Source organism: Colius striatus, chromosome 11, assembly GCF_028858725.1.
Source record: "Colius striatus isolate bColStr4 chromosome 11, bColStr4.1.hap1, whole genome shotgun sequence".
NCBI lineage: Eukaryota > Metazoa > Chordata > Aves > Coliiformes > Coliidae > Colius > Colius striatus.
In genome coordinates this window covers 4,992,730-5,010,502 of record NC_084769.1, presented here as the reverse complement: position 1 = coordinate 5,010,502, position 17,773 = coordinate 4,992,730, and the positions used below count along the sequence as shown (strand labels likewise).

Below are 17,773 nucleotides of genomic sequence, written 5' to 3'. Positions count from 1 at the left end.
GCAATACTTTTGACAACTCCCAACTGTTCTTATCAACATTAGGTTCATTCACCACTGAGAACATATAAATAAGAGATTTGATCTCCTTCACTGCTTTTTGACAGTTTTTTATAAGGCTGTTTTTCATCTTTGAAGAAGAGACTGTTTGCTTGGTTTTTTAGGTTAATTTTGAAGGGGAGAAATGTAGGCTCATGGGTTTCACCTAAGAATAAGGGAGATTTGATAGAAAAACACAGATGCTTAAGTTATACAGACATCATTTTCAGCACATAGTTCTTGATAGTTGTGTGTTGCTACTAATGTCTGTAGTTAATGAAAGTGAAATTATAGACAATGAATTAATAACTGTTGATATAAGGCCGTGGATCACGGGCTTTTGCTTATCACAGGTCTGCTGGTCTCTGAAAGACGACTATATGAGTAATAACATTGAAATGTATTTCTTCACTGCTTTAAAAATAAGAAAATTCAAGAATTGCAGTAGATTAAAGATGGCAAATGAAGTTCTGGGTGGTTAAACCAAAGTGATGTACCCATCTGTCTCATCAGTATTTCCCTCAAACAAAAATAAATGGTTTGTCTGACCTGCTGGAGAGTATGTCAACCCGTTTAAAGTCCTCCAGGCCTGATTGCTTAGCCACGTCCCATCAGAAGTTATGCTTCTCTGAAGTTCAAAATACAGAGAATTCAATACAAGTCTGAATTCCTGTACGCTAAAAGGTAGAGCTGGAGGGCGAGAACACACTGTGCAAGATAGGCAGAGCGTTAGACTCACCACCTCCCCTGAGCCCTTGGTTTGTCTTTACCCTCCTACAACACACGAGAAACAGCACAGAATGCAGAGCAGCCAGAAATCTCCATCCCCAAAATGTACTAGCAACGTGATAATGTTGGCAATATGAGCTATATCATCAGCTGATGTAAATCAATGTAGCTGTAAAAGAATTTATGATCCTTTAGAGCGGTTGAAGATCCAGCCAACGGTTTAGGAAAGAAAATGCTCAGCTTTTTTATAGACATCGAGGAAACTAAAGAGACACTTCAGGTGAGGAATCAGAAAATTCATGCCCAGGAATAAAGGAGTAATACCAGGTAGACCAGCAAGGAAAACACGGCTCCACTGGCTTAGTAATCCTTGAATCTTATGGCACTAGTTTAATGAGATCTCTTCATCTTGAAATTAAAGTACCAGGAGTTTTTTTACAGAGAACAGTATTCAATAACAAAATATTAAATGATAAACACAGATTGCTTAAAATCAGATGGGCCATTTTAAGAAAAAGCATTTTAGCTCATCATGATATGTAGCACCTTATTTAAATTAGGAGGTGTTAATTCTTAGCTTGAATAATATATTAATATAATATGTAAAGTGAATGGCATTGTTAATCACAGTCGCGCCTGGAACGACTTTGCTTCTGTGCACTGAATGTTAATTTTGCAAAACATTAATTTCAAAGATTTTGCAGCAGTGCTTTTGTAATTAAATATTAATGTCACATGTTATTGCAGTAGCATGTTTATGAAAGCCGGCAACACTTCAAGTCAACTCATTTGTTTTTATATTTATTCTTGTACATCTGCAATCCCTTCCATTTCACAATTTCAAAGTGAAGGCCATTTTGAATAGTCAATATGTGAACATTTTTCATTGTAAGCGTTTTTTAACATCCAACAGGGTAAATATTTAATGTTGTGTTTTTAGCTGGTATAATTTTTCAGAAAATTGGCTATAACTTTTAACAACTCAAAGGTACCTAAACTGTCTACATTTTTGGCGTAAGTGATCTGAATATAATATAGCAATAAACATGATGAAGCTGCAAAAAAAAAAAAACCCTTTAAAAATTAGAAGCTTTTTTTCTGAAAGTTTGACTTCCAGAAGTTGTGATTTCCCAGCCAAGTGTGTTCTATTGTCATTTTATTACCTGTGGTGTTGTGACTTCGGATTCACTTGAGCCATTTCAGCAAGCACAGGATTGACTTTCGAATAACTTTTCCAAGTCATGTGTTTGCATTTGTGCTGGAGAATTCACGTCTGCAGTATATTGCTTAATGAATGTTGTTCAATATTTTAAAATAAACATTTTCTGTTTGTGCCCTGAGCTACTTGACGAGCACTGGGAGGATTCAAACTCGGAACATTTTCTATTAGGGCCAAATTGTAAGGGTGACTAAGTTTGTCAGCTGCTTTTATTGAAGTGTATGCAGTATGTATGCGCCTGTATTGGTTTGCCCAGGTTTTGACCAATTTACTGTACCTCACGATCTTGCCTGTGGCTCTTCAAACCTGTGAATTACATTAGTCTAAAAAGAAAGTAATTTCCATTTCAGCATGTTGGTAAGAAGAAATTTATTCGAGGTATATTTTAAACCGCTCTTACTCTCCCCGTCTTCCTTTAGTACGGATCCCCACCACACAGCAAAACAATTTGGCAGAGCAAATTGTGAATTATAAAATATGTTATTTATTCTATCACAAAATATATGAACAATCAAGATGCATTGTTTAGTTATAGGCACGTTTAATAGTTAAAAATTATATCTGCACCTGATGTTGCATGTTAACAGCTAATACCATTTGACAGTGATGAAATTAAAGGATGAAGAAGAGATACAAACTACATTTTACAAGCATGATGGGTCTCCAACAATGCCATTTAAATATTATTTGTCACTATTTAAAATGAACCTTTCCCCTTTAAGCTATGCCATTATGCTCATTTGTCCTGTCACCACTGACAGGCTCTATGACTCACACACAAAAATGGTCATTAGGTACTGCATCTTCATCTTATTTAAAAAAATAGAAAGCATTCTGATGCCTCTAAAAGCCTGTAATTATTTTCATCCGAGGAGATAGTGTTGCTTGGAAGGTAATTTAATAACCTTTTGCATGTACCTGGGGAATGCCTCTCTGGGGAACCAAGGTGCCGACATGCCATTCAGTCGTCAAAACATGACCTTTAATGGTTGCTTGGAGAGAAGTTAGCCTGGAACGTTGTACACAGCGCGATGCTAATTCTGCTCTCTAATGTATGCAAAATTTAGTTCTTGAGCAATGATCTTTGTAAGATGAATTAATATAGGTACTGCTCCAGGAAACAAAAGAAATTGCAGTTGTGAGAGCTTTTCCCCACCATGAGCTTTTGCTACATCGTTTTGAAGGAGAGCCCGACTTGTCTGATTATTTTTTTTTTTAAGAGAGCAACACTAACAACAACAAAACTGTACCTGGGAAAATTTCCCAGAATTTGTGGGTTTAATTCCTGCTTTGGGGAGGATTGCCTGGTGTCTCTCTCAGGGAAACTGTAAAAGCGGGCTGTGTGATAGCTGTATACGTTTACATTAGACTGTGATGGCTGAACAATAAAAAAGAGTAAATACAAACTATAGGAAAGTAAAGCGACAGCCTGTAGAAAAATGAATATACATTGTGAGTGGCTTTGAAAAATTACTAATGTGGTTATGGGGTTAAAGCAGAAAGTGTTGATTTTTCTGTAGCAATAACATATGCCAGGCACCTACAGGATATAGTAAATGAGGCACAGACTATGTCCTGTGACATCAAGGTCCAGAAACTCTTTTATTTTGGTACATTGATATTAGATCCCACCCTAGTTAGAAATGCTGGGATTTCAACTCATACCCCTGACATGCCATCCGTCAATTTATTAGCACGCTGGTGCAGTAAGCCACTGAACAGGCTATATCAATTCGGTTAGGGTGGTTTTTTTTTCCTCCTTCTTCCCTTTAAAATGTCTGTAATCCTCAGCCCTGCTCTCTCAACCGGTCAACATTAAAGATTTATGTTGCACTTTTTTTTTTTCATTGCCACACCTGAATATGGATTACTTAAATGGGCTGTAAATAATTCATATCTGGGAATAAGTTTCCATTACTGACCAATGTTGTAATTTAATATACTCTATTATGGGTTATACAATTTTAGATTGTTTTCTGTGTGCATTCAGCAGTCGGGCAGACAACAGTTTAAGTAAAAAGGGCAAGATGTTTGTTCAGCTTATTTACATGTTCAGTGCTGTACTGGAGAAAGTAAAATGCTAGTTTGAACAGCATTCTTTGTAGCTGCTCAGGAAAATAAAAAACCTTAACCTGAATCAGCATAAAGAAAACTGAATGAGTAAAAGGAGTGAGTGTGTGTGGGGGGGCATATTAATGTAGATTTATATTCACCAAGCAGATGTCAGGTTTTAATGTAAAATACAAACATATTTTTCAGCAACACAAAATGTATCCCCCTCTCAATATGTGTGGTTTGTTGTGTTTTTTTTTTCCCCCCTTCCCTTAAGCAATACTATTGCCTGTCACATGTGGTGCTTGATAATTCTGTCAAAAGTACCTATAATAGAAGAGAACATATTTAGCAAGAACTTTTTGAATAAGGTTGCAAGCTACAAATAGAAATGCTCCAAAATGTTAAAGAGCATCGTATTTTTAAAAACTGTCCATGTTCAAGTGTTTACACTTAAAAGAGATTTAAACAATTTAAGATTAAGTTGACTATGGTAAAAAAATTAATAATAGATTAATACATGAAAATCTATGAAGTCACGTAAGATAATGATTTAAAAAGGAATAATTTAAAAAGATGAATTAAAAAGTAGAATCAGAAAAGAAGGCCAACATAAACTAGGGAAAAACATGCTGTGAATAAAGTCTGTTAGATCTTGAAATAGGAGAACTGCTAAATAATGCATAGTTTTATTTTTCTATAATTTGCATAAACCTTAAGAGAGTATTTATTTGTGTAAAACTTGATGTATCGAGTAAGGAGAATAAAAAAAATGGCATTCATTTTGTTTTCATTTTGGTATTTAGGAAAAATATTCTGTTACATATGGACTACTTAGACCTAATCATCTGACTGAATGTGATGTGTTTCTTGAGCCAGGTTGGAAAGGGCTGGCTTGAGAACAGTGCCCTGGTCTTGCTGCAGGCTATGCAGGTTGGCCCAAACTCTGCTGGGGAGCAGATGGTGAGCCAATGCTTGTAGTCACACTTACCTTCCTTGCTAAATCCATAATCCCTCACTGGACACGCAGCCAAGGCAGGCTTTGGAGGCAGAAAGGAGGTTACAATCTGGACTTGGGTATTGACTGCCAGAACTGAGAAAACAGCTCAGAAATTTCAAATGCTTAACAAGTTATCTGTCTTGTCCCTAAGCCAGTGCAGCATTTTTAAAAGTAATTAAGACATGATTGAAAATGTGTGTGCCATCTAAATACAAAAATCTTCAAAAATAATCAAAACCAATAATTAGAAGCCACATTTAATATACTAGTTAGTAAAAAGAGACTATTCAAACTGAACTTGCTTTTCTTTTTATTGCACGATGCTGTTGGATTTTTTTAAAGGATGCTTATATTCTAGGGCTGGGAGAGGAAAATATTTCTTTCTGAGGGAGCCACTGAATGAAACTGGATTTTTTTAAAATATACCACTGTATGGAATTTTAGCTAACTGTGTGGTGATGATTAATTTAATTAATTATTTAATTAACTTCATACTGTGTGAATATTAGCCATATTATTATATATTAAAAGATATCTCATATGTAATGATAAGCACGACGTTCGTGCACGGGGAAAAAAAATAACAGTTGCTTATAATAATCACAGCATGACTTGCATTTCTAAATATTTAATCTATTCTAAATCAAGACAGTGATCCTCAAAAATCTATAATTTAAAAAAATATTTAGCAAACAGCCAAATTGTGGTCAACTGCAGTAAAGGGTATGCCATCTGTTTAATGTAAATATCTGGGAAAAGAGAATGTCATATACAAAAGATTACAGAAATTCAGTGAAATATACACAAATCTCACTCTGTATATATACATGTGTGTGTTTGTGTATCTGGTGTAGAACATTTAATTTGTATTTGCCCCAAAACATATGACTAGACTCGGTCCTACAAGGTGAACCTTTGCACCAAGATGCAAAAAAGTATTTAATCACGGACTTAATGTAAAGGACATGCATCATTGTATTAAATTTTGAGAAATTAAGCTCTCACTAAGCATTTTATTAATAGAAAAAAATATATTTCATAAATCATTTATGGATTCTATGAAACTTATCTATCATACCATTTAAAGATGTAAAGGAATTTTAAAAAGGAATAGTTAATTACACAATCCATTTTAGTCGGAAGAGAGTTAAAGTTACATTCTGATCAAGCATAAAGACATACTTAATTTATGTAAACATCATACCCTTAACTCTGACCATTGGCCTCTTGGGATTTGCAATATATTTGTTTCTTTGTCCAAAAATCTGTATTATTCTAAAGGATATTGCTATTTGGAAACACCAGTTAATGGATTAACCAAGTGACAGTTAAAATCACTTACGTTTGAAAGTGTTATTTATTTGTAAAGAATAATAGAGAAATATATAGCATTGCTCATTTGCAGTATATTAGAAGTGTATATGTCCATTCCCTTCTGTCAGAGACCAATCACTGTATGCTAGTAATGGGTGCATACATAATGTTCACTTAATTGAAATTCCTTCTGAAAGATTTGTGCATATGAAATTACACTGATACAGACTAAGGTTTATTTTTAGGTTAGAATTAAGGCTACTCTGTTGAATAAGACAACATATATATATTTTACATTGAAAAAGGGTGAAGGGCCAGATTCTCAGCTGCTGTAAATCGGTATAATATATGTTTTCTGTGAGATTTATAAATGTCCTTAATATTAATTTCCTTGCCTTTAAGCACTTAGGTTTGTTAGTGATGCGATAAACAATGGCATTATTTTCACTTAGCTCTTTAACTGATTTATGAAATGAAGTACTTTAGGCTTTGGAATTTTGCAAGTTGTCCTTTTTTCCACTGGAGATGGACAGCAGAGTTGGAGGGCCATAGCCAAGCCTTGTGTTTGTGTGTGTATGTGTATGTGTGTGTACGTGTCCCTCTGAAGGTTTGTTACTTTTTAACTTTTAATTCACGAGAAAAGAATGAGTTGTATGAATAGAAAGAAAATTTTATTTCTTCCTTGCCTAATTGGTATGAATAATTACATTTAAATGAATGGAATTATTTGCAAGAGTAAGAAGGGTGTGATTTGGGCTTCAAGTTTACTTAGGTTGTTGATGATAAATTTCCTTGTCTGTTGTTGGGACTTTTACTGTATCTATCATAGCTATTTTCACTAGTACTTGACTTAATTCAAAGACAGTGTATTAGTTAATTTAAATGGCTTCCTATCATTCATTTATCTCTGCCCTTGTGCATTCATTGTGGTTCCCCTTTACTCACAGGGAACCGCTCACGAATGTGGGGCAAAAATTTGGCCCTGTGTTTTGATCCAATCGTTGCTTTCAAAACAGCCTTTTAGGTTTATTGTAATAAAGATTTTCTTTTTCCACATGGCAGTCTTCAGAGCCCTGTCTATCCAGAGCATTGTCAAACTATAGGCAATCACCTATTCTACAGTGATTTAATTTCCTTCAGTGTGTCTTTTTCATCCCCTGGGAAATGTGCAGTACGTCTATTTCTGCTGTGTTGCCCCCAGCTTGCTTTGTGAACAGTGAGGCAAAGAATTCATTTTTTCTTTTTTTTATCAGTGTCTACCTCTGCTGTCAATAAATTACCCATGCCATCTCTTAGAGGACCTTCTGTCTTCCTTGCTGACCTCTTGGACTATATGTTCTTGAAAAATGTCTTTTTATTTATCTTTATCATCTTGTGCAATCTTCCTTTCATTCTCCACCTTTGCTTTTCTTATCATTTTTTTACACTCTCAACTTCATCCTGTAATCTTTCCATTCCCCTCTGTATCTGATATTACATACCTCGCACACCTCCCTTGATCATTCTGCAAGTCCTTGTTCAGACTAATTGGCCTTTTTAACTGCTGTTATAGTTGTTGCTGGATGGACAGCGCACATGCTTTTGTTGGACTCTTGATTTATGTTGGGAAGATTTTGAATGCGCCATTCACTTCCTTTTCTTTCTTTTTTTTTGACTCAGTCTTTTTCTTTAACATTTCCAATGGCAGGGGTGAATTTATTTTATGTCATAATTTTTTCTAATTCTATACAAATAGGAGTCCTCTACCTAATGTTTTCAGGTTTAATATCTTTCTTAACATGCCCTGTTTTCTTCCTGAGAAATGAAATGTAAAGGCTAATTCCAACTTCACTTGCAAGATGGCAAAAGGAAAATTGTGCCAGTTGTTCTCTTGGACACAGGAAGCCATAGGGACCACACTTCTTTTTTGAAACTTCTTTTTTTGCAGATATTCCCTGTCAGCTGGTAATCGACAGTGCTGGAGATGTTGGATATACTCATCATCCCCAGTTTATGATTTGTGTTAGACTTCTCTTTCAAGCTGCATTGCTGCTATGAGAGACTTTCTGCATGGCAAGGACTCCAGGGTTCCTTAAGAAATTGCAGTGACTTGAAGAACATGACTAAATTAGGAAAATAGAATTTGAGATGGAAAATGGTTTGACAGAGACATGTTAGGATGCTTACTTAATGTTAACATGACAGTATCTGTAGTAGAGAATTTTCTAGTAAAAAATCTAAATTATTAAGAATCACCTGTGCTCTTTGAAATGGCCCTTTGGAGCCCTCAGATTCTTGCTGTGTTGCTTTAATGCTTTGCAGCTTCCCATTGCTGCTGTATCCTGCACAACATTTCCATAAAGAATATCATCAGGACATTCCCTGATAGCTGTGGTAGAGTGCTAGAGTGGTAGCTACCTGAACTTGTGTTTGACCACTGCTCTTACGTATGGCCTTTCTTTTTTCTTGGTTGGCTTAAAGGAAAAATACTGTGATTATTTCAAGAGTTTCCAGACAAAAAGCAGTCAGGGAAGGTTAATATATTTGCTGTCTTCTCCATCTTTTTGGGAACATGGACTTAGCGCCGTTTACTCCCCTGTCACTCTTTTTTGTTCAGGAAACCAGGAATTACAATGAAAGATATCAGTACCTCTGCTTGTCAGTATTTTTACTTTAGCTTCAAAACAGAATTAGGTCATCCATTTCTTTTTCATTCCACCCTTTCTTGTATTCACCAATAGTCATTAAAAGGTTTCTGATCTCACAGTGTTCCTAGTAACCAGGGATTAGTAGAAAGTATCTACCTGAATCCCAAATTCTTTCATTCCTTCTCTCCATGGATAAAAATAATTTCCCTGTGATACTTTCAGAATCCCTTGTTGCATAAATTAAAAAAGTTGAAAGGTTGAAATTGACTTGGTGCCAAGTTATTGCATTAGACAGCAGATTCCATTTACTTATTTATCTGTTATTTTTATGTTTTTAAACATTTTGGCATGATTTCCATATTGTGATTCTTGCATGCTGCACATTCAGATTGTCAGCCTTTGATTCCCTCCGAGGAGATGTAAGAAGAGGTCTCATTTCAGACTTGGAAGTTTTTATCTTATTGGATTTTTTTTTGCAAAAGGCTAGGGGAAAGTTTAGGAAGGATTTTTAAGTTTGATTGACAAAGTGAATTCCTAAAAGTGATATATCAACACAGGACTCAATAAGCCAGGACACATGCTACTAACAGAGAAGAAATGGTTTTATATATTATTCACCAATCTCCAGGGTTTCTATGCCAGTCAGAGTTGGCTTAGTTCCCATATATATTATTAAATGTTTTACAGTTCAGCATGCATACAAAAGGACTAAATGATGTGATACATACAGTTTAACCCACATATGGAATAACTTAAAATTAAACCATTCAAAGTTTATCACAGAGTATGGATTACAGAAACCAATGAGGTCTACATGGATAGGGAAATAGAACAGCACGTTTTGAATCTCTTCTCGACATTTGACCAACTTTCCCCAGGTGAATCTATTCCTAACCTCTTTATTAGTTTTTTAAGTAAAATTATCAGTAGAACTGTACTAGGCAGAAGATACTGTAGGCATCTGGTAGTAAAATCATTTGTGTGGTTCACCCACAGCCAAGCAAAGGTCAGGGAAGAGCTACAGGTGAATAAACCCCAAAGGTAGTAAAAATGTGCCTCAATGCATGTGTGGTTCCTTTTGGGAAATCAGATTTTATTCTATTGTTCTATTATGAACATAAAACTGAAGGCAGTGATAATGTACAGATGTCCTTGTTATTTCAGTGATTTGCCTGCTGAAATGACTGAAGTGTTACTGGTTATAGGTTTGAGCAGTCTCACAGGTTGACTTGAGTAATTCACTGTCCACGCAAATAACACATCTGTTTTATAAGTGTGACACTCCTCGTAGTTTACACTATCCAGTGGGATTCAAGGTCGTCTTTAAATCACTGTGTCCCCTAATGGGTAACCTGCTCAGAGTTTGGCATCTGTGGATTCAGAAGCAGCAAACTTGATATGATTTTTGATATCTATTAGATGAGGATCACTTAAATTCAGGATAGTCCTAATTTTAGTAAGGCTTCCAATAATGTGCTTGCAGTTTGGAAAAGAGCACACCGTTGCTCCATCATTTAGACTCTTTCTGCTTCCTGGGTGATAAGAAAAAAATACAAGAGAAATAGCTCTTATAGTCAATATGCATTATATGTTTCAAATATTCTTTATTGTGGACATCGTTCTCTGTTACAATGCAAAGAAAAGAAGCCTTAGATTTTAAGTTAGAAAGGTATTTTTAAATCACCAAAACCTAATTTTTCTTTGTTTGCTGATATTATTATTTGAAAGTTTTAAGTCAAAACCAGGACCATGTATAACAAGGGATACCGAGGAAAAAATATTAACTAAAGGATGTGGGTAATATCTATGATTGCATCCTACTTCTTTAGATTCTGGTTACAAAATGATGTATTTCTCTTAAATCATTAAGGTGAGACAAGTGCTAAAAGAAACACATGTACATTTGCACATCTATTTTGACTGTTTTTACAAGGTGCCCTTCCTTACTGAAACTAAGAATCTAAAATGCATTAAAATTTCTTGCATGACTTCTGAGTGTAGCCAATTATTTTGTTAAACTACAAAACAGTTAAATTAAATTTTATACGTATGATCACAATCCCGTTATTATTTGGGTACCAATGTATTCTGAAGATGGAGGTTCATATTTGTTATGTACCTACTCCTTACACAAGAGCTGCCCTGATGCTTTTCTTTTAAGAATGTAGAAACCAATCCCATCCTTCATCCCAGTCACTTTGGTTCCCAATTAATCATATGTGATCCCAGTGCAGCAGCTACTCATGGATTAAATAGAAGATATGTTATGAGTCCTGTTAATATAATTCACATTATCATTGGCTGAAATTACCTTATGATTAAATCTTTGTTAGATCCTTTAAGATCTATAAACTGCAACTGATTCAAAAAACTTGATTTTTTATCACCTTTTTTTAGCAATCAAAATAAATATGGACTTTATAGCAAGTTTAGGAGACCTTGGCTTTAATCATTCCCAAGAGGAAGAATATACATGAAGAACTATGCTATTTCATACGCAGATAAGATCCTTCTCATTCCTTTCTCAATTACAATATCAACCTTATAAGATAAGCCCTTAAAATGTCCTCTTTCCAATTTAATTATCTTTTCATTAGAAGATCCTGTTTTGTTAGGTTAGAAAAAAAAAATTGAATACTTGGACCTTTGCAACAACATGGAGGCAAACATGAAAGTCTTGCTATTAGCATTGAACTAACTTCATCTGTGTGACATTTGTAAGTAAGATTATTAGGAAACAATGCTAACATAATAATAGTTGAAGGTATGGTTATTGTCATTGAAACAGTTTATTTCCAAGTTTAGTTCATTCTGGATTGTTTCCTCTTAGTACAGCATTAGAGCAATGTGTCCTTTTAATTTGCTTGATCCATCCTCTTGATATCTAATCCTTTAGCAACTTTGTGGAAATGTCCATTCTGGATTTCATGTCCCTTACTAATTTTGATTTCTGTATTTGTCTATACACTTAAATTACTTTTCTCTAGATCTCAGAGATTTGTAATAGAATCCTGTAGCTTATCCAAACAAGAATTTCACATGAAGAAATGAAACATGAGATTCCGTCTGAGTTCCTACAACTTTTAGCTTCTTGGCTAAAAACTCACATCCTGTTTGATAAGAGTACAGCTGGAATGTGACAATGATGCAACACTTATTAGAAATTTGATGCAAGGCAAATGCCTGAAACAATTCATAAAGAGCAGTTTAAACAAAGCTTTCCAAGGACTGGTTCTTCTCTGCAGTCACTTTTACTTACTAAACCAGCAATAGATGACTATCCAGTTATATCTTTATCTCATTCAAGAAATGAATACTGAATCCACTTGCAGTCAAGTAGATTAATATAATCACTAACATCATCAGACTACTTTGCTTAATTCACCAACATCAACTTGCTGTTACTGAAGCTGAACAGTGGTTCTAATTTCTGCTCCTAGATGTTTTGGTAACAGCCATAAAATAAAGTGAAAATACAGTACATTTATGTTTTGTTGTTTATGGTGTATCCCAGTGATGAGGTTCTGAAACCTACAGAATTTATGTAGTATCTTATGAATAGAAATACAGATAGCTTAGATTTGGCAAGTTGGCTTAAAAATAGTATGTACCCCATAACCATATATGTCAAATTATGCTGAAAGCAGAAATCTACGTCCAGAGTTTCTTCATGATCCCTGCTGCCAAGAGTGCAGTAACTGGTCTGATGGGTCACAGGTCCTGTTTTGGTGCATGGCACGACATTTGTACAATGTACAACAGCATTTCTGTCAGGTTCATATCATGGCAAAGGGTCTATTTGGTGCTTGATCTTTACCCAAGTGACTTAGATTGTGTCAGACAATAATAGAGTCGGATGAACAACAGTTTGAGCAGCAACTTCATTGACTGTGCTCTTAAAGCACAGCTCATGGATTCTTTACAGAACTAAAAAATTTACTGAAATCTTACAAAGAACAAGTTATAAAGACACCATAAATCATGAAAAGGAATGAAACGTTATATTGATTTTTTTAAAAGGAAATTTTCTTGTATAGTTTAAAAATACAATTTAATATCTGTTCAGTAGATATTCTGTATATATCATATATCTAATGATTATTATAGTCAATTATCTCATTAATAATTCCTACCTCACACTGTTCCCATCCTTCAGACAACCTGAAACGGAGTTTAAAAAAAAAAAAAACATTTTTTAAAATTGGGTGTCTCTGTCAATATTCTCAGAAAAGCATCTCTTGTAACTTGAGACAAAGAGATGTTAGTGCTTAAATATGTTAAAAAATTTCTAGGCCCATTCATTTCTAGGGCTGAAAAACAAAAGAACAGACAGTAGCATGCCAAAGGGAAAGGAGGAGTGAAGACCAGTGGCACAAAAGACAGATTTTGTTTGCAGACTTGAGCTGAAAAAAAGATTATGAAACCCTAACTCATGATGCATAAAGAAGCCAACATGACCTAGAAATAAGCATCACAGAGATCTGACACTTAGGTGTTGCTTAAACTGTAAGACACAATACGACTGGGAGATCCATATGTAGCATGAGTAGAAGAGCGCAAGATAAACCCCAGAGCCCTTCTCTGCATTGAACATGGCTTGATCCTATGCCAGAAGGACTATTGGTACTAAAATAAATAACACTTATGTTTAAAGACTTTAAAAAAACCCCAACACGTAACTTTTAACCCATCATTCTGACCACATTGTTGCAAAACCAAAAAAGTGCCTTAAATCCCTCTTCAATCTTTTCATCACTTCCTGCAGAGGTATTGCCAATTGAATTCCTGCGATTAAGGAAATAAAAGTATCACTCACTGCATGCCCTTCTGATCTCATGGACAAAAGGAGCTTAGAGGGGGATCAGAAGAACTGAGAGAGGTGTAGCTGCAGTGCTCTGTGTAGTGAGGATGACGCCCTTATGCTTCATTTACTTGGCACTGCGTGAAGGGAGTTTGTTCTTGCTCATCAATGCCTTGGGACAGCAGTGGCTACCTGGCTTTTATGTAGTTTTTAACAAGAGTAAATACATTGGTAAAATAGACAACTCTCTTCTCTAAGTGGACCTGGAACTTAGATAATTTAACAACAGTAATGTGGCTTCTCATAGCAATAGCTTAAGAGAAGTCTGAATGCATTTTCTCCAGCGTTTCTCCTCCCTGTATTTCTTTGTTTTTATTTCATTGGCAACTTACTGGTTTCTATTAATTTGTGCTAATCCTGATTTTTCTACGTATAGTTAGTTTCTCATCTGGCTCCTATCCTTATGCCACTCAGTGGTTACTTGTGTGGCAAATGAGCAAAAAAACTTGGCAGTTGTTGCTGGGGTTAATGTGGAAAAATAAATCTCAAGTAATGCCAGTGTGGATTTACTTCTCATTCTTAATGGCACCAGCAGATGTTTGAGGAATCCTAGACTTCCTGAGCGCCTCCATCACGCAGCTGGCACTGCTTGAGTAGGTCCTGGTGGTGGGGGACATATGTGTTGTATACTTACACTTTGATTTACAGACACTTCTGACGCTGGATGGGGATTGTTCTCACCCTTCTCACACACAGTCCTCCCTGCGTCCCACCGTATCAGGTTTATGGCTTTTGCCATCCCTCCCTCTGCCTCTCATGCCAGCACCTTGAGAAGGTTTCAGTTTCAGTAAAACTCTCAACACCTCTCTCTGTTCATTGAGAGTGAGTCCTCAAATATCAGGCATCTCAGACACACGGGAATGAACTATTTACATTTTTAATGTGTGTGCCTAAGATTCTGAGATGCAACTTTCAACCTTCTCATAGTAACGTAGATAATAGTGTGTAGATTATTTGCTCTCTCATCTGTAGTGGTGTGAACCATCTCTTCTGACACAGGCAACCTAACCCACGTCCTCAGTCATGACAGATATTGTTGAATACAAAATTAGTATTCAGAAAACATGCAGTATGTTACAGTCAATTTTTAATGCACATTATCAGATGAAAAAAGGGGCAGGAGGAGCAAGTATTATGTGGTGCACTAGCACATGGCTGTCCATCACAAATACCCCATGGTTTCTGCTGGAACGTAGAGATTAGTTTGTGAATCTTTGAGATATTTTGATTTTTGTGACAAGACCTTTGTCTCATGATACTTGGGATAGAAAACATCTTAGTACTTTACTTTCTCTTCACAATGAAATCACTCACTAATATCTGCTTTAGATGCTGACTGCTTTAGACACCGTTAGGTTGGTTTTGATTGGTTTTTTTTTAGGAGTAGCCCTTAGTGGCACTAAATTTAACAACTAACAACAGCATGTGCCTCACACTTGATACTTCAGGCTATGGTGACAGCTTTTAGCAATTTGGAAAATCCCATAGGACCCAGAGTGGCACTGGCTGCTGTCTTCTTTGTTTGCATTTACTTTTCTGCTTTGTCAATTTGTTCTGGGGTTGCAAAAATAAATCAAGAGATTGAGATTTAACCAAAATAAAGTAGTCATACTTCTATCCCATTCTTTAAAATAACCTCTCCAACATTAACTCAATTCATCATAATAATTCTAAAAAAAAAAGGTGTTTGAAATTCTAAAATGAGAAGGAAAGAAAGGAAGTTATAGATATCCAGCACTGCTTGAAAGAAATTACCAGAGTAACACTGTCACTCAGGATTATTTGTCCTCTTCTTTTAACTTACAGTGCTCAAGGCACCCTCCAAGTGCCTTGAGAGGGTAGTGTGATGCTCTTCTCACACATGCTCTTCAACAGCTCTTTTACTACAATCAGTTGTTGAAAAATATCTTATGTGGTTCAATCTAATGCTTGGAGGGAGCTGCACAGACAGAAAAGGCTATTGGCCCTTACAAAATATTGAGTACTCATGTGGGAAAGCTCAAAAAATAATGGATAGTCATGGATAATTTTTTCATATTTGTCTACAGATACAAAAGCAGAGAAAAATGCAACATGAGATAGGTGCAAGAGGCTTTGTCCTTTCCCTACGTTTCTCTGTTAAAGTATATGCTGTCACCAGGATTTGTAAATAGATAAAAGTAAAACTAGTTAAACCTTAAAGACCAAACTGTATGTGTCTTGAACCCTCCTGTATACTGACCATAAAGTCATTGGCCTGGGTGAGGTATACACTTGAAGGGAACTTGGGACAATTTTTCTGAAGATTTGACTTGGGTGAATTTTTTTTGTTACCTAAGGTAGAGATCAATGACCAAAAAGCACTCCAAAGCCCTTCTGTTGCACTTTATTATCTACATACAGAATTTGTCATCACATGACTGCAAAGTGAAATTTGAAGTTGCATATTTAAAAAACCCAAAATGTTTATGTGGAGATTTGAGAAACCATCTTGACTTGCCTCTTCAGTTTTTGCAGTTTTTCCTGTGTGCTTGTATACAATTACCCAGAATATTGCACTGCCTGTTGTTTCTTCCTGCAGGCCATCACACATCCTTTAAAGGATGCTGTGAAAACCATTCCTTTTCTCTCACACATACCTAGGAGAGGTCTTTTTAACCAGTACATGGGCTGTTTGAGTCTGTGTATGCTCTCCTTTCTCTTTCTCTTCTTACTACTCCGTTTAGCCTTTAAATATAGTGATAATACAGGTCTCAGGAGGTTGCAACTTGAAATAAGCTGTCTCTGATACTGCCAGCTAGGGAGATGAGGAAAGCAATAGTATAATACACTGAAGCTGCTGGGGGAAGTCAAACACAAAGTGTTGGTTCATCTCCAGGAAGTGGGAGACTGTGCAAGGAGGATATCGAGGACTAGAACACCCTGGGCTGGATGCCTTGGGTGACAGCTTCCAAGCAGAGGGAGCTGCCAAATGTAGGAGGTGAGGATGTTATGTGCATAATCTCTCCTCTTCCTTAGCAGCTATGCACTTTCCTGCCCTAAAGCTGGAAGAATTGGTTTTCCTTTCTGCTGCTAGCAGACCTTTTCAAGTAGATAAATCTACTAGAAGTTAAAAAAAATAAAGATAAAAAGGAAACAGAAAAAAAAAAGCAACCAACAAACACATGCAAATGGACTGAGTTAGAATTGCATATCCCATCTGCTTCTTTCATTTTTAGAATAAGGTTTTCATACCTTGTACTTCTCTCTTTTTTTTCATTAGATGAAATAGCACTGCATTGTTGGCCACCTCAGTACCAGAGACAAACTAAATAACTATCCTGAGCATATGGAAAGTAACATTTAAGGAAACAAACCTAGTTCTGCCAGAAATATCTTTTGTCTGTCTAAGAAACAGAAGAGAACTCTTAACCTGCTTCTTCAGTATAGGAAATGTTTTAAGATTTATTGGCCATTATACTGTCACACTGTAGCACTACAGATCTAGAGACCCTGTGACCATGAATGGACACGGTAACACTCTTCAGATCTAATTCGGGTCAGTACCATAATACAGCAATGGAAGACTCTAAGGGTAAGGCTGAGGCTGTAGAAAACTAGTAATTGCTTAACTGGAGTAGAAACACATTTATTGAAAATGACCTGGGAGTCCCAGTTGTTGGAGGTTAAATATGAGTTCATGGTGTAGTCATGCTGAGAAGTCAGCACAACACATGGTGAGCTAGATGAGGAGGAGGAGGTTATTATCCTCCTCTGCAGAGGATGATTTGATCATCCTAGGTGTGTGCTGCTCAGACTGGGCCCCCAGGTCAAGTGGGGCATGGAGAAATGGGAGAAGGTTCAGAAAAGGCAACCAGGTGTTTAGGGCACAAGCTCTGAAAGCAAAGGTGGAGCACAATTGTCTTTGAACAGTCTGATGACGAGAAGACTGAGGATGTTTGCAAAGACAGATCAGT

General features: G+C 36.1%; 1 protein-coding gene across 3 annotated transcripts in view; it reads left to right on the top strand.

Moving 5' to 3' along the window:
• The window catches only part of ARHGAP15 (Rho GTPase activating protein 15), a 329,153-nt gene that overhangs the window by 122,335 nt on the left and 189,045 nt on the right, over nucleotides 1-17,773 (top strand). The gene's annotated exons all lie outside the window — the stretch shown is intronic.